This window comes from Eulemur rufifrons, chromosome 5, assembly GCF_041146395.1.
Source record: "Eulemur rufifrons isolate Redbay chromosome 5, OSU_ERuf_1, whole genome shotgun sequence".
Lineage (NCBI taxonomy): Eukaryota > Metazoa > Chordata > Mammalia > Primates > Lemuridae > Eulemur > Eulemur rufifrons.
The window spans coordinates 3,182,881-3,208,260 of NC_090987.1; the positions used below are offsets into that span (position 1 = coordinate 3,182,881).

Sequence of the window (25,380 nt, forward strand, 5' to 3'; positions counted from 1 at the left end):
TAACTGCTATAATAAATTCATTTAAAAATGGGTCAAACACAACAGAAGCTTGTATCTTGCTCTTGTAAACTTCCAAAGCAGGTTGGCAAGTATTCTGCTCCAGGCTGTGACTCAGGGATCCTGGCCCCCTCCACTCTGAAGCTCTGCCTTTGCGCTTCCTCATTCCCTGCATCCAGCTGACAGAAGCAATCAAGCATGAAAGAGGAAGGCTGGCTCACTACTTCTTTTTATTATATCTACATATTCGGGGGTACAAATGGAGTTTTGTCACATGGATATATTGTACAGTGGTGAAGTCTGGGCTTTTAGTGTACCCATCACCCAAAGTGTACACTGCACCCCATAGGTAATTTTTCATCCCTCACCCTCTCCCACCCTCCCCCCTTTTGAGTCTCCAATGTCCATTATTCCACTCTGTACAAGTACCCATAGCTTACTTAGTTCCCACTTGTAAGTGAGAATTTGCAGTATTTGATTTTCTGTATTTGAGTTACTTAAGACGATGGTCTCCAGTTCCATCCACATTGCTGTAAAAGATATTATTTCATTCTTTTTTATGGCTGAGTAGTAGTCCATGGTGTGTGTGTGTGTGTGTGTGTGTGTGTATCTCACATTTTCTTTATCCACTCATCAATTGATGGGTACTTAAGTTGATTCCTATCTTTGTGACTATGAACTGTGCTACCATAAAGATACAAGTATCAGTATCTTTTTAATATAACAAGTTCTTTTCCTTTGGGTAGATATCCAGTAGTGGGGTTGCTGGACTGAATGGTAGATATACTTTTAGTTCTTTGAGAAATCTCCATACTGTTTCCCATAGAGGTTGTGCTAATTTACATTCCCACAAACAGTTTATAAGCATTTTCACTGCATCAGCACCAATATCTACTGTTTTTTGACTTTTTAATAATGGCCATTCTGACTGGGATAAGATGGTATCTCATAGAGATTTTAATTTGCATTTCTCTGATGATTGGTAATGTTGAGCATTTTTCCACATTTTTTGGCCATTTGCCTACTTTTTAATGCGGTTCTTTCTTTTCTTTTTTGTCGAGCTGTTTGAGTTCCTTGTAGATTCTGGATATTAGTCCTTTTCTGGATGCATAGTTTGTGAATATTTTCTCCCATTTTTGTAGGTTGTCTGTATACTCTGTTGATAATTTCTTTTTCTGTACAAAAGTTTCAAGTACATCTCATTTGTTTATTTTTGGTTTTGTCGCATCTGCTTTTGGTGTGTTAGTCATAAATTCTTTGCCTAGGCCAATGTCCAGAAGAGTTTTTCCTAGGTTTTCCCCTAGAATCTTCATGGCTTCAGGTCATACATTTAAGTCTTTAATCTGCCTTGAGTTAATTCTTGTATATGGTGAGAAAAAGAGATCTAGTTTCATTCTTCTGCATATGGTTATTTCTTGCCTTGACACAAAAATGGTATCTATCACTTCCACTCATATCTGCTTAGCTGCAAGGGAGCCTGAAAAATGTAACTTTAAGTTGTGCAATAGGAAGAATTGATTTGGGTTGACAGCTAGCCATCTTTGCCACACACTAGTCCAAAACTTATTATATTGCTTGTCATTCTGCCATTAATGAAAGCTTTTAGCCTTTACAAGACTTACAAAAACCTTTTTTCAGAAATGCAACTGCAAAAGCATCCCTAAAGCTATTATTCCCACATTTATAAAACATGAGAATTATAGATAATACCAATCATTTACAAATTAACTAGTCATCAAAAACATTAATCGCTAGGTCCTACCCACGAAGGAATTCTGATTAAGAAAGTCTAGGGTAGGGACAAAAATCTGTACTTTTAAGAAGTTCCCTAAGTGATTCTGATGAGCCAGATCTGGGAACCACTGGGCTAGAATCCATCCTAACCCTTAAAAAAAACTAGCACATAGTTTGTATATTTACCAAAGAGCTGAGGTGAAGAAGAGGAGAGGGAAAAAAAAGTTTATGCATGTGTTTGGGGGCTAGAGGGATGAGGAGTGAAGCGGGAAGAATAAATGCACCATACCAAATAGGGCTATCACACAGGGATTCCAAAAACATTTGTCTACATCATAATTTGCCACACAAAATTACTCTGAATGTCACTTTTAGCAAACACTGACACAATCTACCATCTTGAAATCCTGGAGTGTTACAGTGAAATATAATAGAATACCACCATATGGAAAATCAGATTTTGTGCCCTGAAAATTAATGAAAACCATTTGATTTCATTTCTGGAAAATTATAATTTCTACTCCCTTTCCTTCAATGATCTAAATTTTCTAAGCTATTTTTAAAAGTACATTACCACCTTAGTTTAAATTATAATGGTTTTTAAATATTTTTAAATTAACATGTATTCATATAACTGCTATTTCTCATTTTATAGTAACTGATCCAATAATTACATATCAAATTCTGATCCATAATTCACAATCAGCAGAAATCACAAGTGAATTGTACACTTCCAAAGAAGCAGACTGTTGTTTGTTCTAGGTTTAAAACACAAAGTTTCTATTATATTTAATAACTGAAGGCCGGGCGCGGTGGCTCACGCCTGTAATCCTAGCACTCTGGGAGGCCGAGATGGGCGGATCGTTTGAGCTCAGGAGTTCGAGACCAGCCTGAGCAAGAGCGAGACCCCATCTCTACTAAAAAAATAGAAAGAAATGATATGGACAGCTAAAAATATATATAAAAAAAATTAGCCGGGCATGGTGGTGCATGCCTGTAGTCCCAGCTACTCGGGAGGCTGAGACAGGAGGATCGCTTGAGCCCAGGAGTTTGAGGTTGCTGTGAGCTAGGCTGACGCCACGGCACTCACTCTAGCCTGGGCAACAGAGTAAGACTCTGTCTCAAAAAAAAAAAAAAATAAAAATAACTGAAAAGCATGCTGGGCTTTGGTTACATTTGATGATTAGATGGTATTACTCCAATTGTGTTAAACAACATCTTTTCCCTATTAGCCTTCTTATTACACCTTGCTTTTATTTAAAATAACTTTTTAATGAAAGAAAAAAGCACAGCATACATGTATGGGCAAATAAAAGTATCAACATCAAACAAAGTGAAAGGCACTGAGAATTAAAACCAAGATTCTCTAGCTTTAGCAAAAAAGCTGAAACTAGAAGAACTGAAGTATCTAAAATCTGTTTTAAGAAGCCTATGTTCTACATTTGTCCTTAAGGGATCTCCTAAAATTACTACATGTGTCTGAAATGCAGGCATCCTTGCCACAGAAGGACTTTCATGGGCTGTCAACTTCTCAGTGAAGGGCTGATTCTGCTAGAAAGTATGACATTACATAATCACAAATGCTTGATAGTCCTTGTGGTTTAGACAATTTTAGCACTCAGTATCAAACAGAAAGAGTAGTACTATTTGGTTCCATAGGACATGTAATTTGACTTCTGGAATTATATTTTTATTTTTCCTATACTTGTTAATTTCGAGGAATGACTATAATAGCATGATGACTTAAGGTTTACAGTATAAGCAATGTTGATTTAAGAAAAAGTCCCCATAATATGGGATACATATGACAAAAGAAATTAAAGTTATCAAAAGGCTAGAAAAAGATAAGCAAATGCTGATTTCCCAAAAGTATCCCTTTTTAGCAACAAATTGCCTAAGCAAAGAAGTATGATTTCCCAAATCTTATATACTACTATTTTCTAATGAACTAGAAGATACAATCCTTAGAAGTCACTTTGATTCAACATTCAAGAATAAAAAAATCAAAATGCACCTAACTACTTTTCTACTATAGGGATTTGTCATCTGCTACAATGATAATGTATGCTGGTTTAAAAACAAACTTACTAAGGTAAAGAAAGAGTAACTTCAAAAATGGGTGTGAAGACACCTTTTACTAGGCTTCCTTCCGTGCTCCCACTGCCATCATGACTTTTGTTTTCCTTCCCTCCTGCTCTCTCGGGCACACTCTTTTGTCTATGCTTATCTTCTTCCTCTGACCCTGCTTGACAGTGATTAGTCAGATGCCTTTATCCTTACATAATATCTGGGACAAGTTGCTTCTGTAAAGCAGGGACAGTAACGATGCCTACCCCACAGGGTCACCATGAGGTACAATCCTCATTTCCTCAATGGTGAATAAATTCAGCATGTAATGTGCTCAGCTCAGTGCCTGGCACACAGTAGGTGTACAGTTAGTATTAACAATCATTATCACAATCAATCTTCTTTTTGATATCTCTACTCCTGAAAGTATCTATAAGAGGATCAATTCAAGAATAAGTTCTATCATACACCTCCAAGAACATATCACCTCATCATTCACCTCTTCACATCTTTTTCATACAAATTGAACAGTCCCTATGCAGACAGACTTCGCAAAATAAAAAATACCAATGTGTGTTTTTTAAATATTTGGTAAATATGAAAAAATAACTTGTAATATGTATAAGATTTTAGGTGTAACACAACCTTGACTGCAGATAACAGTTTATGAAAAACAAATTATCTTTGAGTCCCTCTGTGTCCCTCCCTATCATCAACTTGAATCTTGTTTGTAATTTACCTGTTTTCCTTTATTAATTTACCACATCTGTATTTCTAACAGTATATAATTTTGTTTTGTGTTTCGAAACTTTAACCAAAAAAAAAAAAAAAAAGGAAAAATACCATATGCTTTCTTCAACAAGTAGCTTTTCCCCCCTTGAGATTATGTTCCTGTAACTCATTATCCTCGGTGATAAATACACCTAACGTTCACTCAGTCTCACTACTGTACAGTGCTGCACCACAGGAACATAACACGATGTCTTCATCCATTCTCCTGTGATGGGCATTGCTTCCAGTCTTTCCTGTACAAAGAGTGTCAACGTGAGCAACCCTGCACATGTCTCAGGGCACTTGTGTAAGTGAGTTTCTCTAGGACAGTGGTTTTCAAGTTTTAGCATCAAATTACCTGGAAGGCTTGGTAAGTCAGAAACCTGGCCCATTCCCTATGTCACTGATTCAGTAGATCTAGAGTGGGGCCCAAAATTATGCATTTCGATCAAGTTCCCAAGCGATGCTGGGAAACAATTTAGAACCACTGCTCTGAGATAAAGACAGAATGGAATTAATGCGTTGAAAGGTACATAAATCTCAACTTTATTACATTACTCCCAAAGTCATTGTACCAATTTATACTCCTACCAGTTGCACATAAGCATTCCAGTTGTTTCCTAACCTCCCAACAGTATTGTCAAACTTTTTACACCATTGCCAACCTAACATGTATGAAACTGTACACCATTTTGGTCCTAATATGCATTTCCCTAATTACTGATGAAGTTGGGCATTTTTCCATTCAGGTTTCCTCTCTTCTCTGAGATGCCTAATCAGGTCATTTGTCCATTTTTCTATGTTCTTATTTATTTGTATTAATAGCTGTTTACTCTTTCAGATCCTAATTTTTTATAAGCAACAAGTACTGAATGTATCTATTCTCCCTTGTGACCTGTCTGTTCACTTTCTTAATTTCGAGAATATTAATGTTGTCAAATGTATTGATCTTTTTGTTTATGGTTTACATTTTCTGTGATCTGTTTTTACTTCACCTTTTCTATATGTAGATAGATTGAGACAAACAAATACCATGTTGTTACAGTTGCCTACAGTATTCAGTACAGTAACATGCTGTACAGGCTTTCAGCCTAGGCGCAACAGGCTGTATTACACAGCCTAGGTGTGCAGTAGGCTATACCACGTAGGTTTGTGTAAGTGCAGTCTATGATGTTCTCAGGACAACAAAATCACCTAACAACTCATTTCTCGGAATGTTATCCCCATCATTAAGTGACATGTGACTATACATCCACTTTGTACAAAAATGGTCAAGGGAGAGTTCTAAAAAATGCAACGCAGTTATAAAAAGTCATATACTAGAAGACAGATTGCAGAACCACAGCAAAAGAATTGGGACAGTTTCCACAGTTGCCAATTCAAGACAGACTGACTGGCATCAAGTACAAGCTCTTGAGAAAATATTTGTTCTTCCAACACAGCCTACATCATTACCTTTCCCTGCTATGTTTGGTTCTAACAAATGATAAAGAAGCTTCCCAAGATAAGAAATATCTCATAGTTGGAGTCAGACTCAAAAGATTCTGACATGTTCTTTTAAACTTCTGTACCAAAATCAGAAAAATTAAGAGAATCATTAATTACAAAGGAAAAATGTTTTACTTTAGACAGAGTATAAAAACCTGACACACCATCTCAACCAAGAGATCAAAGTTCACATTCACCAGTAATAAGACATATCCCTATCATGTCCCCCCAATATGACGCACTCTGAGAAGAGCATGACTTCACCACTGTGGTACTCTTACCAAAAATGCTTAACTCTCAACTAGTCCTTAAAGAACATCCGACAAATCCAAACTGAGGGACATCATACAATATAATTGGCTGGTGTTCTTCAAAAGTATCAAGGTCATAAAAGACAAATCTAAAAGAAACCATCACAGAATGGGAGACACTAAGGAGACATGACAAAGGCAACACAGGATACCAGATTGGATCCTGGACCAGAAAAAAGGACATCAGTGGAACAGTTGGTGAAATGTGAATAAAGTCTTTAAATTAGTTGTATCAACTGCCTGCCTTCAATAATTGTATGATGGATACGTAAGATGTTAACAACAGCGGATGCTGGCGGAAAGTATACACATAAGAACTCTCTGGACTATTACTGCAATTTTTTTAATTCTAAAATTATTTCAAAGTAAAAAGTTTTAAAAAGTCATTTCAGACTTTTTTTGCTCAGGTAAAAAGACAGGGGAAATATCATTCGTTGATTCTAAGAGAAAAATATACTACCTCCTCCAACAATTGTGCTAAAAAATCTCAATAATTGTAAATAAGGATTAAAATGGAATAAATAAATTGTAATGTTCAGTAAGAGCCTGGGACTGGAACCCTCTACAGAACAGAGTAATTCTCTCGGGCACTGAAGTTTCTCTAGATAAATGATCTATCTTATCTTCCCCTTTACTCTATTTTAGTTTATCGCAACTTACATTAATTTAACATCTACTGTGGGCATGTAAGTGTGCTAAGGCCTGACAAGATTTTGATATATAAGAAACACTTAAGTACACAAAATAACAGAGAAGATCACAGAGTAACAAAACTGGAAGTAATTTTTCACTCCTATGCACTCTAGCAATCAATCTGTACACCCTTTCTAGAGTAAATGTGGGAAGACTCATGCCCTTCAATGGTCAGTAGTTCTGACAAAAAGAATTAGCTCCAAAATTATGGCTGAAAATTCAACAATGACCCTCTGTGAGAAATATTCCATTTCTACTTTTTTTCCTCCCATCTAATCACTATATGTATTACCTTTTTTTAAAAAAAACACAAAATTAGAGAACTAGATTCTTTGAGTACCAGGGGAAAGGTCGGGCTGGTATAAACCCATGGAGGTTTCCTTAACCTACCCTTACAAGAGATCCGAGAGAACAAAGCCTGTGATCTCAGGAGGAGCAGCTTCAACGTCACCTGGGAACTTGTCTGATATGCAAATTCTTTTTTTTTTTTTTATGTTTGTAGGCAAAATGAAGGTGTTTTTTTTTTTTTAATTTCAGCTTATTATGGGGGTACAAAAGTTCAGGTTACATACGTTGCCCATGTACCACCCATCCCCCCGAGTCAGAGCTCCAAGCGTGCCCATTCCTCAGACAGTGCGCATCACACTCATCATGTAGTTATACCCCCATCCCTTCCCCCCACCCTCCACCTCTGTCTGATATCCAATTGGTATCATTCCCAAATGTGCATTTAGGTGATGATCAGGGAAACCAATTTTCTGGTGAGTACATGTGATGCTTATTTTTCCATTCTTGGGATACTTCACTTAATAGAATGGGTTCCAACTCTCTCCAGGAGAACCAAAGAGATGTCATAGCACTATTATTTCTTATAGCTGAGTAATACTCCATGGTATACATATACCACAATTTACTAATCCATTCATGAATTGATGGGCATTTGGGTTGTTTCCACATCTTTGCGATTGTGAATTGTGCTGCTATAAACATTCAGGTACAGGTGTCTTTGTCATAGAATGACCTTGGTTCTTTTGGGTAGAGGCCCAATAATGGGATTGCTGGATCGAATGGTAGGTCTATTTGAATCTGTTTAAGGTACCTCCATAATGCTTTCCACAAGGGTTGTACTAGTTTGCAGTCCCACCAGCAGTGTATGAGTGTTCCTGTCTCTCCGCATCCACGCCAACATGTGTTGTTTGGAGACTTTTTGATAATGGCCATTCTCACTGGAGTTAAGTGATATCTCATTGTGGTTTTGATTTGCATTTCTCTGATGATTAGGGATGTTGAGCATTTTTTCATATGTTTGTTACCCATTCTTATATCTTCTTTTGAAAAATTTCTATTCATGTCCTTTGCCCACTTCTTGATAGGGTTGTTTGATTTTTTCTTGCTGATTTTCCTGAGTTCTAAATAGATTCTTGTTATCAGTCCTTTATCTGATGTGTAGTATGCAAAAATTTTTTCCCATTCTGTAGGTGGTCTGTTTATTCTCGTGACTGTTTCTTTGGCTGTGCAGAAGCTTTTTAATTTAATCAGGTCCCATTCATTTATTTTTGTTGTTGCTGTGGTTGCTTAGGGGTCTTCTTCATAAATTCTTTGCCTAGACCAATGTCTGTAAGAGTCTTTCCTATTTTCTTCTAGAATTCTAATCGTTTCACACCTAAGGTTTAAGTCTGTTATCCACCGTGATTTGATTTTTGTGAGAGGTGAAAGCTGTGGGTCCTGTTTCAGTCTTCTACATGTGGCTATCCAATTTTCCCAGCACCATTTATTGAACAGGGATTCTTGTCCCCAGAATATGTTTTTGTCTGCTTTGTCAAAGATTAGGTGTCTATATAAGGATGGTTTTATATTTGGATTTTCTGTTCTGTTCCACTGGTCTGTGTCTCTGCACTTGTGCCACTACCAGGCAGTTTTAAGAACCACAGCCTTGTAGTATAGTTTGAAGTCTGGCAAGTTAATACCTCCCATTTTGTTTTTATTGCTTAAAATTGCTTTTGCTATACGGGGTCTTCTCTGATTCCATACAAAATATATAATTATTTTTTCTATATCTGTGAAAAATGATGTTGGTAATTTAATGCTGACCTGCTGAATCAGTCTCTAGATGATGCCCAGCAATATGTTTTCAAAAACGCTCCAGGTGACTGTGACGCACACTAAGTGCGAGAACCACTGATGGAAGAGCAAATGACTGGCCCATAAATCAAAACGCCTGACTTCTAATCACTCTGCCACTGAGCTCTGAGAATGACGGATCACTTGCCCTGTGTGGGGTTCAGCTCCCTCACTGGGCAAGGGCTGGAACAGATCATTGCCACAATCCTTACACCAGCTAAAAGTTGGTCACTCTATGAGGGCACTCATTCCTCTGGGGTCTGACTGTGAAAAGAACACAACCAGTATTTCACCAGATGTCTCTCTATTTCATCAAAGTGAAATACTATTTCTTCCTTTCATCAGCTAGTCTCTGAATCATATTTAACATATATAAAATAATTTCTTACTATTTTATATAAAATAGCATGTATATGGCTTTAGCTAGCCATCTAAACTGTAATAGTACAGTTTCTATTTAATTCTATATCAAGTCTATTTTGGAACAATTCCATAAAATTCCAAGAAGCCCATCACTCAAATGTCTCCTCAGTGTGGTGACCTCACACACCCAGGTCATAGTTCAGAAAGATTGTGCTCCGTGTCATCAAATGAAGTACGATTAGATCACAAGAAGTGTTTAACAAGTGTGAAAAACTAAGAACCTAAAATTTTATAGATCAAGATATTTCCATTACTTCATAAGAAGCTGGTTCTTTCCAAGCTTTCTTCATAATAGTTGTAAAAAGCACCTTTCCAGGTCGAATTCAGCATTACATGCACATGACATCAAGCCAAGACACAACCTGAAACTCATTTCAGGTCAAGTTAATTACTGCATTTTTTTCCCACCACATTTCCAAACTTTAAGATCATAATCTACCTAGGAAATACAAAAATGATCTCCCAGGAATTCCTCACCTGTTTCCTTGAACTCCACTGTATTTATCTCTCCATCATTTACTGGAAACTTGCTCCTCACACCCACCCCAGGCCTGGGCCCCCATACCAGTGATCCCTGGCAATCGGAAGGACTGGGATGCTTTCCGCATGAAACTATGGCATCTCTCATCACCAAAAGTTCACAGGCACACATTATTCTGCATATAACTTCAGGGGGTCCATAGAGCTTAGAAAGTCCATAAAATGTCCAATTTAGAACCCATGTACTACACTCCCCACCTACAGTCTGGGACTATGATCATCTTGCTCATTATGACACTTCTAACTTGGTCCCATATACAGATGAGGGTTGGGCTTTTGCTGGTTTGGATGGTTGATGACCTACCGCTTCAGTATGCCAATATGTGTGACATCTTATTGGGTATAACAATAAAGCTTAATTTTTTAAAGTTAAAAAAATTGTGGTTTGTTTTCATAGAAATCTTTTTAAAAGTTATATAATTCTCTACTTAACACAAATATAGGATATAATTTAATGTTTTCTTGATGACTCCCGGTAATCAATTGCTTGTTGGGCAGAAAACCTTTATTACATATGAGGAAACAAATTCCTTATTACTCTATGTGTTTAATCATGGGATGGGCAAAGTGTTAGGACTGCTGTAGGATAAAAGTTATAATGTAGTGAGGGTTGGCTTTGTGCCAGCCTCTTTATTAAGCACCTACCACATTCTACACAAACTCTATAAGACATGTACAGTTCACAGATGAAGCTTCTGAGGCTCTGAGAGCCTAAGAGAATTATCAGAAGTCACATAGCTAGTAGCTATAGACATCAAATTCAAACTCAGGGTTGTCACATCCAAAGCCAGTCCTCATAAGATCAGGAAATGGTTAAGACTGGAGACCTCACTCCACGTAATTCGGGGTGAAGGAGGTGGTCAGAACTGAGGTCACTGCTGGAGTGTCTCTTACCCTAGAAATGGCGCTGAGCAGGCAGATCCAAAATATCCAAAAATGCACTCCACTTCCTTCTTGATGTGGCCAATGCGGGGTGAAAAGGCCAACAAAATCCTTTCCCCAATACATGAAAATTGGACTGCTAGTTAAACCATCTGGCTTTGTTCCTCTAATAAGGGTAAGAATGTCAACTATGCCATTATGCAAAATTGCTTACTATAAGAATGGCCTGATTGGTAAACTGCATCTGGACTTTGATGAGCTATGCATGAATCATAAATATCTGATGAGGACACCATGCTTCAGGCACCCCTGGAGTACAACTCTAATAAATGGTGTGTCTCTGCCAAGGACCCTAGAAGCTATGCCTACAAACTGTTCAAATCACTGGCTCCCTAAGGGGCACAAGGCTTCAAACATAAAGGCTGATCCTATACCTACCAATGTGGGTCTTGTGTCCCTGCACTAGAGGGGTCGCCTGGGAAGAAGACAGCCTCTGCACAGCTGTGCAGACTGCTACAAGGTCTCCCCCGACAGAATATCTGTCACTGCCAGGTTGGCAAGCTGTGGCCCACATCCTATACCCTTCTCAGCAGGCTGTACAAGTGTGGTCTATGGTAGTCTTGTGAGTGTGAGCTAAACCTAAGACCCTGATGGGCATAGCAGACCAGCAAAGAGGTCAAAGTGCACATGAGGAAGCTTCTGGGAATAGAGAGAATGGCACCCACTACAGGGAAACAAGCAAGAGGTAACAAAGAGAAAACCTAGGCAAGGACCCATCTGGAGAACTTCATGGTTCCCTCCCAGAATCCCAGGGCAGAGTAGCTATGCTGGAACCAGAAGCCTGCACTTTGTGAAGAGGCAGCCTCTCTTCTTTCTTCATCCCCTCTTCCTTGGTGACCAAGTCTACCTCTGTGGTTTTCATTTGTACCCATATATTGATGACTCCCAAATGTTTCTCTCTAGCCAACAGCTCTGCAGACACCAGACCTGCAAGCCCATGTGGATGCTCCACACATTCATCAACTTCCCCTACAAACTGACTCCTTTTCCTTTGTTCTTTATGGCAGTAAATAGCTTTACAGCCTACCACTCAAGCCAGAAACCCTTCACATCTATTAATAGGCAAATGGCTAAATAAGCTAACATATGCATAATATGAAATATTACACAGCACTTACAAAAATCTAGATGTGATAGCATGGGAAGCTCACCAAGACATCTTAAGTCTGAAAGTACTTAACAGTGGTTACCTCTGGGCAAGCAATTGGGATCTGAGAGCATGTTCACTTTATCTCCAGTGCTTGAATGTTTTAAAAAAGAAAAAGCAAATGCTTAAGAATAAAGAAAGAAATGGATTCACTGTCTCATAGGCATTGATGGTGTCTCGCCGACTACACAGGGGTACGGAGACCTCCACCTATGCTATGTCCTTCTCAGGTACGGAATTTATGAAAGGCCCCTTTCAGGTACTGACTGCCTGGCCTGCCTTACTTACTCTGGCTTTACTGTCAGAATTGCTTCATGGAAAGAAGATAACGCTATTGTCTGCTTTGTTCACGTCAGAAGAATGGGCATTTCTAGGAGACGCAAGAAACTGTCCATAGTGATTGTCTCTGGAGAGTAGACCTGGGAGTCTGAGGTATTACTGCACTATTTACATTTTTTTATTGTGTACATGCATTGGTTTTTCAACTGAAGATAACTAAATAAATAACGGAAGTAGGAGGACTTCCCTCCCCCTGAAAAGTCTCCCTAAACCTTCATCCAAATTAGATCAAATCTCTTTTTTTTTTTTAATTTCAACTCATTATGGGGGTACAAAAGTTCAGGTTATATATATTGCCCATGCCCCCCCATCCCCCCAGTCTGAGCTTCAAGCGTGTCCATTCCCTAGACAGTGCACATCGCACTCATCACGTAGGTATGCACCCATTCCCTCCCCCCAGCCCCCACCTCTGTTCGATACCCAATTGGTGTTATTCCCTAATGTGCACTTAGGTGATGATCAGGGAAACCAGTTTGCTGGTGAGTACATGTGGTGCTTGTATTTCCATTCTTGGATACTTCACTTAATAGAATGGGTTCCAACTCTCTCCAGGAGAACCAAAGAGATGCCATATCGCCGTTATTTCTTATAGCTGAGTAATATTCCATGGTATACATATACCACATTTTGCTAATTCATTCATGAATTGATGGGCATTTGGGTTGTTTCCACATCTTTGCAATTGTGAACTGTGCTGCTTATAAACATTCGGGTGCAGGTGTCTTTTTTATAGAATGACTTTTGTTCTTCTGGGTAGATGCCCAATAATGGGATAACTGGATCGAATGGTAGGTCTACTTGAACCTGTTTAAGGTATCTCCATATTGTTTTCCACAGGGGTTGCACTAGTTTACAGTCCCACCAGCAGTGTATGAGTGTTCCTGTCTCTCCGCATCCACGCCAACATGTATTGTTTTGGGACTTTTTGATAAAGGCCATTCTCACTGGAGTTAAGTGATATCTCATTGTGGTTTTGATTTGCATTTCCCGGATGATTAGAGATGTTGAACATTTTTTCATGTTTGTTAGCCATTTTTATATCTTCTTTTGAAAAATTTCTATTCATGTCCTTTGCCCACTTTTTGATAGGGTTGTTCGATTTTTTCTTACTGATTTTCCTGAGTTCTAAATAGATTCTTGTTATCAGTCCTTTATCTGATATGTAGAATGTGAAAATTTTTTCCCATTCTGTAGGTTGTCTGTTTACTCTGGTGACTGTTTCTTTGGCTGTGCAGAAGCTTTTTAATTTGATCAAGTCCCATTTATTTAATTTTTGTTGTTGCTGTGATTGCCTTAGGGGTCTTCTTCATAAATTCTACCTAGGAATATATTTAACTAAGGAGGTAAAGGACCTCTATAGGGAGAACTATGAAACACTGAGGAAGGAAATCGCAGAACACGTAAATAGGTGGAAAACCATACCATGCTCATGGATCGGTAGAATCAACATTGTTAAAATGTCTATACTGCCCAAAGTTATCTACAGATTCAATGCAATCCCTATTAAATTACCAACATCATTTTTCACAGATATAGAAAAAATAATTTTATGCTTTGTATGGAACCAGAGAAGACCCCGTTTACCAAAAACAATTTTAAGCAACAAAAACAAAATGGGAGATATTAATTTATCAGACTTCAAACAATACTACAAGGCTGTGATTATTAAAACTGCTTGGTATTGGCACAAGTACAGGGACATAGACCAGTAGAACAGAACAGAAAACCCAAATATAAAACCATCCTCATATAGCCATCTAATCTTTGACAAAGCAGACAAAAACATACCCTGGGGAAAAGATTCCTCATTTAATAAATGGTGCTGGGAAAACTGGATAGCCACATGTAGAAGACTAAAACAGGACACACAGCTTTCACCTCTCACAAAAATCAAATCACGGTGGATAACAGACTTAAACCTTAGGTCGGAAACTATTAGAATTCTAGAAGAAAACGTAGGAAAGACTCTTACAGACATTGGCCTAGGCAAATTAGATCAAACCTCTTTATCATCAGCTTTCACAGCACCCATGTTGCAGTGAATGGCACAGTACTCAACACTTCTTTTGAATAAGTGCTAACACATGAACAAATGCATGAGCCTATCACCGGCTCTCGACTGCCCTTGTAATAATGTCTAAATGCCTTCCCTCACGTCAGGCCCCTGCTTTCAAAGGCAACACTTCCTAGTGCTCTGATGGGCTGCCTCAGAGCCCAGCGCTCTCCCTGACTCCCTGAATGCCCCACTTCAACACACCTGGACATCCTCAGCTTCAGTGCAGGACTCCCCTCGTCCCCGGCCCCTCTCAGACTGAGCCAACCTTGCCCTGGGCTCCACAATGCATTGCAATAATGTGTGTTTCCCAACAAGACTGCAAGTTCTGTGAGGGAAACTTGTTTATCTTTTTCATGTTTATCTTATCCTTAAATGGATCATTAATATGGATCACAGATTACACTAGACATGGGAGAAACTAAAAAAAAAGTTTCATTGTTGAGTGAATGAATGCTAAAATACTGTGGAAGGCAGTATAGCTTAGTGACTAAATAAATATATAGGGTTTTGAAGTCAGACTGCCTTGGTTCAAATCCTGGCTCTACTATTTGACAGCTGTGTAACCCTACACAAGCTATTTAACCTAAATTTGAGTTTCCCATAAATAAATAAAATGTAGTACATACCTCAAAGGATCTTGGGGAAATTAAATGAGATTATGTACAGTGCCGCCTGGCACAATGTTTATACAAACTAACAACTCAGAAAACATTATCATTATTCTTGTTGTTATTTCCATTGAATTCTGTGTTTCTTTACCTTTTACTGTCTCTAAGTACATAGTACTTAATATTTTAGGAACTTCCAGTTTTCTAGACTATGCTCAAAGGAAAACCAAACTGTTAAAGGAAAAACATCTGGAAACTGTGTGAATAAAAGCAATAAAGCTCAAAAGGAAAAATGAAACTTAAGACAGCATTGGGGGCCATTTCATTTATCTCCATGTTCTCCCCAAAAGGTTCTCCTTCCAGAGCTAAATTTTGGAAGTTCTGGATTTTATTTTATTAAGAAAGGCAGTTAATTCCTTTACACTCCTACACTGCCATCAACTTCTGTCAGCCTCTTGCAGGGCTATTTCTGAGTTTTATTCCAGGTAGTTGGAATTGCTAGATAATCAAGTGAGAAGAGAGTTATTACCATCATGATCTGCCTATGTAATTACCATAAGATGTTCTAATCACAGCAAGAGAATACTGATAAGAATAAGTTGTTCCACCAGGAAAAAAATTCAGAAGATTTAGATCCCTCACCAGTGATGCAAGAAAGTTAAGACATAAGTATGTATGTGTGTGTGTGTATATATATATGCACGCATATATTATAGACATAATTTTTATATACATATACTCGTACTTTCCTTCTGCTCCAAACTGCTCATACTCAATCTCACTCCTAAAGCCAATATCTTTGAATAAAATTCCACAAAATGTACTATTAATAATGCCCCTCTTTGTGTGCAAGACACCATGCCAGAGACCTGTGATGCACACACGTGAAAGCCAGTGCTGCCATAATCTAGTGAAGGAGGCTGACATACACACACACAACCAGCAGTGAAAGACTGAGGCTGCAGAGACGCCGATGGTCCACTGCAATTGCAGATTCATCCACACGACCGCCTAGTCAGCATCTCCACTGCCGTGAGCCCACACTGAAATCACCTCACCCAAGCACTGCTCGCCTTCTACTGCTGCCCATCCCACAGGCGGACACCAGGAGCTACCCGATCAGCCAGAGCAGATACCCCAATGTCCACCTTGACTCCTCCATCTCACTTACCTCTCTCACTCTCTCCATCCCCAAATCCACTCTACCAACTGAACATGTACAATCCACTCCCTTCTCCTACCTCCCGGGCCACTATCCTAGCTCAGACTACTGTGATGCCTCACCTAGGATAAATGCAACAGCCTCCAAAAGATCCCCCTCCCCAAGTCTTACACAATGCCAATGGGTTTCCATAGTTGCAACCAAATCAGTTAAAAAACAAAAAAGTCTGTGCATGCCACTCTGCTGCCTACATTTCTTCAAATGGGCCCTGCCAGCCTCATCTTTCATACCTCCTGTCATATTCCACGATCCAGCTATCCTAAACACCTTTTAATTCCTGAAACAGTCCATATTACCTCCTGACTCTTGGAGTTCCTCTACCTGAAACTCTATTCCCCATCCTCTCTTTATCTCTTCGCCCAGTGAGCTCCCATTCATTCTCTGGGCATCATTCCCTCTTGGTATTCCTCCCTAACGCCTCCAAGTCTGGATTAGGTGGTTAAGCTGAACATTTTTGCTTTTAGGGCTACCCACACCCTGAGCCACCTTCTTATTTCATAGGAATCCTTTGGTGTGTGGGTCTTTGTGAGACGTAAGTCAGCAAACAGCTACTCCATCTTCCTGCTCCCTGGCAACTACAGTGACCTGGCCAATTCCATATTCTCAAGTAGAATTTTAAATGCTAGAAAAATGTCACAAAGATGCAGGATCAGTAAGAGATTTTTCAGTGGCAGAAGAGAATCAGCAGTCCAACAACAAAGGTGGCAGTTTCTCCAGCAGCAAAATTCTAACCAGACTATGTGATATGTCCTTGGCTGTGGCCTCAATCACCCCGCCTCTTTAGCTTCCTGTCTGTTTTTTGAACCCAGTTCTCCAGCCTTCCCATCAATTCGGAAAGCCATCCACATGAAATGAAATCCTTTCATTTCACTCTTGTGCAATGGCTTGCACAAAACAAGTGTGCAATAAATGTTTCCTGAATGAATTACTTCATTCCACTAAAACTCAGAGCTGGAAAGCAAGGAAAAGAAAACTGTCAGTGGAGGGACACACTGTCCTAAAACCAATGTCAACTATGGTCAAGGGTGGCACAGTTACCAATTAGAACAATACAACTTAACTTATCCTAATACATGGATTTATAAACTAGGATTCTTCTCACCACCTGGGATTCAAACTAGCTCCTTAAAGGAGATGAAAGAGAAGAATCAAATTAGGAGAGTCCATTTTATTAAGGCTAGATAGTTCTACTCTAACAAAATAAAACTAATTAGAACGAATGCTGGAGAAAATGTCCCCTCAACCAAGTGAATACTCACTAGTCCTTGGGACCTAATTCAAATACTATATCCTGTAAGCTGTCACCACTTCCTGCCAGACAGTCAGCCATAACTTCCTCTGTGCTCCCATCTCTATTTCAGCACTTAGAAAAAGGTATTATATTTATTTACATGTCTCCTCAGCAAGATCTCAAAATCCTCTGGAAAAGTATGTTACTATCTCCAGCACCTAGGATGGTGTTTGGGCACAAAGCAAGAATCAACGTCTTTGAAGTGGAGCCACTTTGCTTTGCTTAAAAGGTACCAGTGGATTTCCTTGATGCAAAGATCCAGGAAAACAAAACAAAAAACACAACACACACACAAAAACGTACCAGTGGAACTCTCTGTCCTATCTTGCAACTTCTCTGTAAAGCTGAACTTATTCCAAAACAAGCAGTTAAAAAAAAAAAAAAAAAAAAGCACCAGTAGCAACTGCGTCATCAGCAATTATCACGGCTGCCTTACCTGTCACACAAGAAGGCAGCTACTGGAGAGCTCTGCCTAGTGCCAGTGGTAGTCAGTAATTTCCAATATAGCAGATTGAAAAAGACTGAATAACAAACACTTGAGATCTGAATCCCTACCTTAATTTTGATCAAGTTATTTACTCTTCGTTTGTAAAAAGGAGATAATAATTCCTACTATATAAGGTTGCTGTACCAAATGAAGTATACCAAGTATGTCAAATGACATATGAGCTCTTCTAATAATGTTCTAATCAATGTATGTTAGTGACCCTCCCTATAGTGTCCCTACTGGACTAACACCTCATCACAAAACATACTGTAACTAGTCCCACCAGGCAGAGACTGTAAAGTTAAATCACTGTTAAAACTATAATTACCTATAAAATAAATTCTACACGTGTCCACGGATGCCAACCCTGACAAGATGTCCTATTCCAGAAGTCCCTGTTGAAATAAATGGGCTACTCAAAATCCAAGGCAACCGACAGGGGTCTGCAGCTACTGCCACCCAGCTCCACCAGCCTGAACTCCAGAGAGGGGCAAGCACACTAGCTGGCTGGGAAGAGGAGAGCCTCTACTACGACGAAAACCCACTGCCGCCAACTGCGGTGTCAGGCAGCCCAGGGTCGCGCGCAGAGCGGGCTCAAATCATGAGCCGCTAAAACGGTTCACTGGCAGTCGCGGTGCCGTCGGCCACCAAATTTGTGTGGCCGCCCTCCCGCCCGCACCAGCGTCGCTTAACGGAAGGAGGCGCGAGTGGCAGCGGCGCAGTCGGGGCACCTGGGGGAGGGTGACATGAGAGTGGGCGGGCGGCCTCGGAAAGCCACCGCTGAAAGCTGTAAACTAAAACCTCGGCAGCTCTGCAGTTGGGAAGCGTTTGTTTTACATTTGGGAAAAACCCGGGCAAGCAAGAACGGCCCCGCTTTCGGTGCCGGGGTGCGTACGGAGGGAGCCGGGGTCTGTTTTGCGCTGACAGGCGGACCCGGCAGGCGACACCTGAGGCCCCGCTGGGTCCGCAGCCCCGAGGGTCCACCAGCGCTCCAGCCAGCCGGACGGCGGGGCGCGAGGCGGCGGCGGGACCGGCCTGCTGAGGGAGCGGTGACAGGGCAGGGCGCCGGGGGAGGAGGAGGGCGGCGAGGCAGCGCGTGCAAGCGAGCGCGGGTGTGTGTCGGGGCGTGAGTCTGGGCGGGCGTCGGGAGGGAACGGCGAGCAGGGAGGGGCGGAGGCGGGGGGAGGGGGGAGGAGAAGGAGCGAAAGGCCTTGACGGGGCTCCGGGCGCCGAGCCTCCCGGCTCCAGGCCCTCAAGCCACCGCCCCCAGGCCCAGCGCTGACGCCGGACGGTCCCCGCCTCCAAACCCCCCGCCCCGGCCAGAGAATAACTTACCTGTTTGCCGACGGAATCGCTCCTGCTCGCCCCTCTGACTGACTCCTCCGGCTCACCGTCTTCCCTTTGGGAGGAAGAGGTGGGACTTCCTGTTTCTCCGTTGAGCGACTTCCGGCTGTTCCCAGGGCGACTGACTGTCGTGGATGGAGCGCCAGACACCAAAACCAAAAAAATAGGATCTTGGAATTGGTTTCGTAAAACCATGTCGAGTTCCTTCTTTTTTGACCCTAGTGGCTGGCGGCCTCATGTGCCGTCTTATTTTAAACCCTCCAGCTCTTGCCGGAAGTCATTGCGAGATAAAACAGGAAGTCCCGCCCCTCCACAAAATAAGGAAAACGCAAAGCCGGAGGAGTCAATCTAAATGTGTGGCCGCGTCTGGCTCGAGGGCGGGTGGTGTCTGCTCAGAGGGGCCGCCTGGGATTTCTAGAGGGTCCGGGAGCGGGTTCCTTTCGGGACGATCCCGCCTCTTTCCTGCGCCCATCCCTCTTGCCCTGCACCCGCTGGGCCACCTTCCATAAAGGATCCCGAGGGCGGCGCCGGAAACACGGAGAAGGCCCGGGGCCCGGGCGGGCGGCCCTGCACCCGGCGTCCGCGGACCGGTGTCTTCGGCCCCGAGTGGCTCTTGTAGCTTCTGGGGCTCTGGTTTAAAGAAATGAGATATTTCAGCTGTGCAAGGCGTCTGTGCTACTCCAGGTTATGAGAAAAACCTCTTGAATGACTCCAAAATGGGGTCCTCGATTTGGAGGCCTTAGGAAGCCACGAGCCAAATGCTCATACTAACGAGGAGGTTAAGAGCCTGAGTGTGGCTTGTTGGCCAGTTTGGCAATAAAAGCTGAAACGCCTTGGGTGTTTAAAACGTTCTGTGTGGACCATTTTTTTATGAACGTTAACGGCACAGTACAAGGATTGTTAGGAAGAAAACAGGATGTAGCAGTTACAACCCGTTCCGCTCCCTTATACAAGTGCGTTCATGAACCTCAGGTTTAGAGGCCTTTCTTCTGAAACTCAGCATCTAGTAGGGAAGACCTGGGTAGACGAATAAATACATCACAGCTTGATAAGTGTATGACAAAGTGTATGACAAAGTCATATATGGAAATGGACAGTGATACCCTATTTGAGAACAAACTGAAGATACGCCTTGTTAAAGAGTTTTAACTTTGAAGGCTTAGGGAAACAGAGTCCGTATGGGATGTTATCAAATTTGTATTTAGAAAGATAATTTTTTTAATTGTAAAAAAATTTTTTTAAAGAAAGATAATTGTAAGTAAATGGAATTTTCGCAAATGTGCTGCTGAAGATAGGATTTCTAGACCAAATCGTCTCTCAAGGCCAGTTCTAGCGCAATTTGATTTAAATCAGAATACATTCAGGTGATAATCCCTTACCTTTTAAAATACAGTTTATAGAGAACTTTTCATAGACATTACCTTGCTGAATTCTCATTGTAATCCACATGAATTCTCATATCAGCCACAATAGGGAACTGCAATTTAGAAGAGTCAAATAACTTAAAAATCGCACAGCTAGTAAAAGTGGAACTCAACTTCAAACTCCACAGTCAACCTTTTCCACTCTATCATGCTGACTCAGTTTAGTAATAGTTAATTAAAAGTTCTAGAGAAAGATGTGGAAAACAACTTCCTCAGGACAGGTGACCAGCCTGTCAATGTTATTAACCAAAATTAATTGGATGTCTATTATGTAAAAGATAAGTAAAACTAGATTCTGTCTTCAAAGAGTTCACTTGAAATTTACTTAAAATTTATTTGAAAATTTAGTACTTCATGCAATCTTTTAATAGCTATTTCAACAGTTGATCTTGTATGACAAAGTGATAAATTTCTTGATGATAACAATAGCTAACCACAATTCTCCATACAGATTAGGCATTCTGCTGGTCTTTGGGTGATTCATCTTGCTACCTTTCTTACCTTGGGGATTTATTTAATGTATTATCTTCTCTCTTTGAGCAGTGAAGTAAAATCCAGGGTTATTTTTCAGTTCCATTTTGAGTTCTAGGGAGTTTTTGTTTGTTTTGTGTGTGTGGTTTTTTTTTTTGGTTTTGTTTTGTTTTGTTTTATTTTTTGAGACAGAATTTCGCTCTGTGGCCCCAGGTAGAGTGCAATGGTGTGCTCACCGCAACCTCAAACTCCTGGGCTCAAGCTCCTCCTGCCTCAAAGAGTACTCCCAGAGTGCTAGGATTACAGGTATGAGCCACTGCACCTGGCCCCATTTTGAGTTTTCTAAGTATCTTGGGTTTCTAAGATGGGCCCTTTGCATCATGTTGTTATTACCACCCAACCAAGTCCCTTGCCTACCTCCCAGATAAAGGCCGATATACTAAAACAGCAAGAGTTGCAGCAGAGAAAGAGTTTAATATCACAAGGCAGTAGGCAAGGAGATGGGAGTAATTTCTCAAATCCATCTCCACAAGAATTTGGGGGCAAAGATTTTTAAAGGTGGTTTGGCAAACAAAGGGCTAGGGAACTGGGTCTGCTGATTGGCTGAGGATGAACTCCTAGGGTTGAGACAGTTCCTGGGCAGGGGGTCACAAGACTTGTTGGATCAGTTCCTATGCATGGCCACTAGTCCCGTTTGTGTCAGTCCCAAAAGCAGAGTCTGGAAGGTATCTCAAAGACCAGTCTTACTTTTTAGAATAGTGATGCTACCCATAGAAGCAGTTGGAGAAATCATAAATCTTGCACCTGTCAAGGAGACGTGAAACTTAAGTGGTGAGCAGTTACAGCAGTAGAGAAGTTAGGGATCAATGGCTGGTTAAGTTTTAGCTATATCTATACTTTTATAGAAATCAGACTTTTATCACTATTCCTGCCTTATGGTTTCAATGTGATCTTAAGGAAGTCAATTTGACCTCATTTCCATTGAGAGGTTCCGTTGGTCTCATTAAAGACAACTTTCTGATTCTGAGAGTAAAATTCAGAGCAAGTTTTTTCTTCCTCTCTTTCTCTCTGATTGAATGCTTGCCAAGGAAAACACGGACTCTTGGTGAAGGCAGCGAGCTCTAGTGACACCTCGAGCCCTGGGATCAAGCCTCACTCAAAGCCAGCCCCACCTGGGACTTCCACTTACATTAGCCAGAAAAATAAATCATATTATAGTTTAAGTAAATTTAAGTCAGGTTTTCTTTTACTTGCATCATGAAGCAGTCTAAATGATATAGAAGTGTTATTACCAAATCTACCACAGTTGCAGTCTAAGAAAGTTATAAAGTGAAAACTCAGAGCAAAGATTTTCAAACTTCGTAAGTAAAAAAAATGTATACTCTATCACATTTGAGAAAATAAAGCAATCAATAGATTTACATCTTTTTTTAGGTATGATTTTTGTCCATGGATAATGAATGGTAAACACTTTTACAATAGCAGGCTGAAAATTAAAAAAACATATAAAAGAAATTAAAATATATCAACTGTTAAATAAATGCCAGGCATTATGCTGGAAACCTTATATACATTATCTCAATTCTTATGACCACTCTAAATAGGGCTTTATTTCCATTTTACAGATGAGAAAAATGAGGCTCAAAGACGTGTTCTGTTTCTGTCTATATTCAGTAAGCTGAGAGACTATTTCCTTCTGTCTGACGTCCCAAATTTACACTTACATGCATGCCACTCCTGTTCCAGACCTGTGGCCTGGATGTAATCCCAGCAAAGGCGCTCTCTGAGAAGAGGGAGATGCTTTCCAGATAAGGCACTAGAACTTCACCCTCTCATCATCTTCTCCACTTAAGGCAACACTTTAGAACACAGAGAATGTCTAGGATTCAAACTGTTGAGAAACGTTGATGTAAGTCTGTCTGTCTCATATTAAAGAGGACTCTCGGGGCTTAGAGTTTCATTAGCCTCAGTACAAAACCTGCTTTAATGAGGACTATATAAATTGTAGTTTGTCTAATTAGCTAACTAATTTTCTATTTCTGGATAAAATTTACAAAGGTTTCTAAGAGGAAAATTTAGAATAGAAGTATCTAACAGAGAACTGAGTTAAGTTATTGTAACTTAAAAACACAGAAAGTGGTATGGCCACTTTAACTCTGTGAATGTATCAGTCAGGAAAGGCTAAGTTATGCTGTGTAAACAAACACCCCAAATTTGTTGGTTTATAACAACAAATTCGTATTCTTCATTCCCACAAGTCCATCACAATGTTGCTGGACGCTGCACTGTGTGTCTTCTCTGCCAGACCCAGGCTCATGGAACCCTGGCTATCCAGGTTGCAGGGAAAAAGAAGATAACAGAAGATGTGCTGGTTCTTAATGCTTTGGCCCAGAAGGAAAACACATCTCATCTGTTCGCATTTCATCGCACCAAGGCAACTGTCATGGCCACAAATGACTTCGAAGGATGGGAAGTGTGATCCTGGCATGCATCAGGGGAGAAATGAAAACGTTTGGTGAAGAGCATTAGTGACCGTCCCTATAGAAAAAGAATACCAGACTGGGAATCAACTAGAGATGATTTTTTGTTTCAGTTTCATTGTTTACTACTGTGATACCTAAACTTTCTGAGCGTCAGTTTCTCATTAGTAAAATGGGAATGATCATGATGATGATGATGATATCCACTTCAAAGATTTTGTGAATGTTAACAGGATCACTAGTGTGAGAACAATGTTAAAACCTGTAGAAAATTATACAAATTAGAAATGTGAAGGGAAATCACTGTCTCCAGAGTCAGAGCCACCACCCAGGCCCCTGTGCCACGCCATTGAGAAGACCTCCAAGCAGCCCCGCACTTTCAAGCAAAGAGTAGCAGATGTCCAGATGTCATACGTATCCGAAGAGCAACATCCCAGTGATAATGGAACAATACAAGGGTGAGAAGCAGCTTCCTGTCCTGGATAAACCAAGTTTCTTGTACCTGAGCATATCGACCTGAGTGAACTCATCAAGATAATTAGAAGTCGCTTTCAGTTCAATGCTAATCAAGCTTTCCTCCTACTGGCGAAGGGACATAACGCTGTGAGCATTTCCACGCTGCCCCCGAAGGTGTATGCAAGTGAGAAGGATGAAGATGGATTCCTGTACATGGTATATGCCTCCCAGATGTTTGGAATGAAATTGTCATTGTAAGACTAGAAAAAAATGCATCTATTCTAGAATGTTTTAAGCTCTTACCAAGGGGGAAAAAAAGGGATGTTACCAACTGAGATAGATAAATTCATCTAATCACAAATCATCTGACATTCTTGTAACTACTGTGTGATCAGTAAGATTCCTATAAGAAATACTGTTAAAAAAAAAAAAAATACCATACTAGGGGGAGGGTGAACTATAGCCCACGTTAGTGGGTGGACACTTTATTTTGGGGATCTTTAAAACAAGTACATTTTTAATGAACTAAGGTGAATAAAGGCACAATTAAAAACTGTCCCAAAAAGTTATCACTGCTTTGAAAATGATGGTGAAATACAGAATAATTGAAAAGATAACACAAAGCACATCTACCAGGAGGCTTTCAGCTACAGATAATAGAAATGAACCTCCACTGCTAAAATCAATAAAAAGTATATTGGCTCACAAAACATGTAGTCCAGGGGCAAAGGAGCCTTCAGAACTGATTGATTCAGGAGCTCAATGTTGGTATCAAGGACCTAGATTTTCTCATCTCTCTGCTCCTCTCAATGTCAGATTCAAATTCAGACTGGTAGGAAGACGGTTAAAGTGATTCCAGGGATCACATCTGCAGAGAAAAATGTCCCAATAAGAGAACTCCTTTTTTTTTTTTTTTTTTTTATGATTTTCCTCTTAAGAGAGAAAGAACTCCCCAAGATCCCCCAGCA

General features: G+C 40.4%; 1 protein-coding gene and 1 pseudogene across 1 annotated transcript in view; one reads left to right on the plus strand and one right to left on the minus strand.

The window, feature by feature from the left end:
• Nucleotides 1–19,609, minus strand: part of ZNF407 (zinc finger protein 407) — a 411,466-nt gene extending 391,857 nt beyond the window's left edge. Inside the window, exon 1 of the mRNA XM_069468342.1 lies at nt 19,573–19,609. The gene's annotated coding sequence lies outside the window, so the exon portion shown is untranslated. The remainder of the gene's footprint in view (nt 1–19,572) is intronic.
• Nucleotides 19,610–23,919: 4,310 nt separating this feature from the next.
• Nucleotides 23,920–24,687, plus strand: LOC138383522 (microtubule-associated proteins 1A/1B light chain 3B pseudogene; annotated as a pseudogene).
• Nucleotides 24,688–25,380: the final 693 nt, after the last annotated feature.